This window comes from Oryzias melastigma, linkage group LG20 (assembly GCF_002922805.2).
Source record: "Oryzias melastigma strain HK-1 linkage group LG20, ASM292280v2, whole genome shotgun sequence".
Taxonomy (NCBI): Eukaryota; Metazoa; Chordata; class Actinopteri; order Beloniformes; family Adrianichthyidae; genus Oryzias; species Oryzias melastigma.
The window spans coordinates 4794585-4795785 of record NC_050531.1 but is presented as its reverse complement, the minus strand read 5'-3'; the positions used below and the strand labels follow the sequence as shown (position 1 = coordinate 4795785).

Genomic DNA, 1201 nt, shown 5'->3' with positions numbered 1-1201 from the left:
CATTTTGTGTTTTATTGTACTTTTATTTCATAAATCTCCTAAAATGCCTATTTTTCAAAAACATTTTTCAAGACTCATTGATAAAAATTATGTTTTTAGCAGATTCTTGTGGCACCTTTTGACGATAGAGAAGAAATATTAAGATAATTAAGCTTAAAATGGCATGTCTGAGTATTTCTTCATTCAAGTCATTTTGAATCTGGAGCAAAAGTAAAAACTCAGTTTGAAAATAAGATTGTTTGTACGCTGGGCTCAAGTTTTTTGATTGTAGCTTAAAAATTAAAAGACAACTAGAATAACTTGGACTTTAAGCCACATTCATGTTATTGTCATTAAAAAAGATGGACAGAAGTTGTGGTCATGTGACCTCTTGGATTCTTTGTACTTGATTTAAAGTCAGTTATTAAAGCTCAAATTGTATGGAGCCAAATTAGAGCCATAAAGATTTGGAACCCAAATAGAATAACTTGTAAAAATTCAAGCTGAAATATTGGTTTTTAAACTTCCTGCAATTCTAATAAAAATTTAATTATTTTCCACTTTAGATTTTAAATTTTTAAGTTTCAAAACTCAAACTTTCACTTTCAATTTTTTTTTGTCAGTTTCCTTTTTTTTTGTAATTTACTTTTTATTTCAGGCTTATTTTACGATTTTCACAAATGAAAAGATATCACAATTTCCTAGAAAAATAAGAGAAAAAAAATAGAATTATAGAAAAAAAATAGATCACGAGTTTTAAATAAAGCTAAGGTGAGAGACAACACCAAAAAAAAAAATCTGGAAATTTCCGGCTTAAAACTTTTGGCCCCGTTCTTCCGCGTGGAGGCGGGGCTAGCACAAGGACCAATCAAAAGGGTGGTAACCTCAGTCCTGGTGCGTTCACTGACTCTAGGAACTTGTAAAGTTACGGTCAGAAAGTGTCTGTAATGCCTCTACTATCATATTCTTCTGTTGTCCCAAGAGTGGTGTAAAAATCTGAATTTTATCACGTACAAACCCAGCGACCAAAACATCGTTCTACTTCGTTGCGTATGAATGTCAAAAACGGCATTGTGTTTAAATCAAATGACTAAGGCATAATTCTAGTTGTCTTACCTTTTTCTCTTGCAGGAATTATGAGTTCGACTCCATGACAAACACACTGATTTCTTCATGTTTGCTGTTATTTTATTGTGCTGACTTTTAACAACAGTATTATTTT

At 31.4% G+C, this 1201-nt stretch overlaps 1 protein-coding gene across 1 annotated transcript in view; it reads left to right on the top strand.

The window, feature by feature from the left end:
* tmx3b (thioredoxin related transmembrane protein 3b) overlaps positions 1–1201 on the top strand; it is a 56168-nt gene that overhangs the window by 1845 nt on the left and 53122 nt on the right. The window lies entirely within an intron of this gene.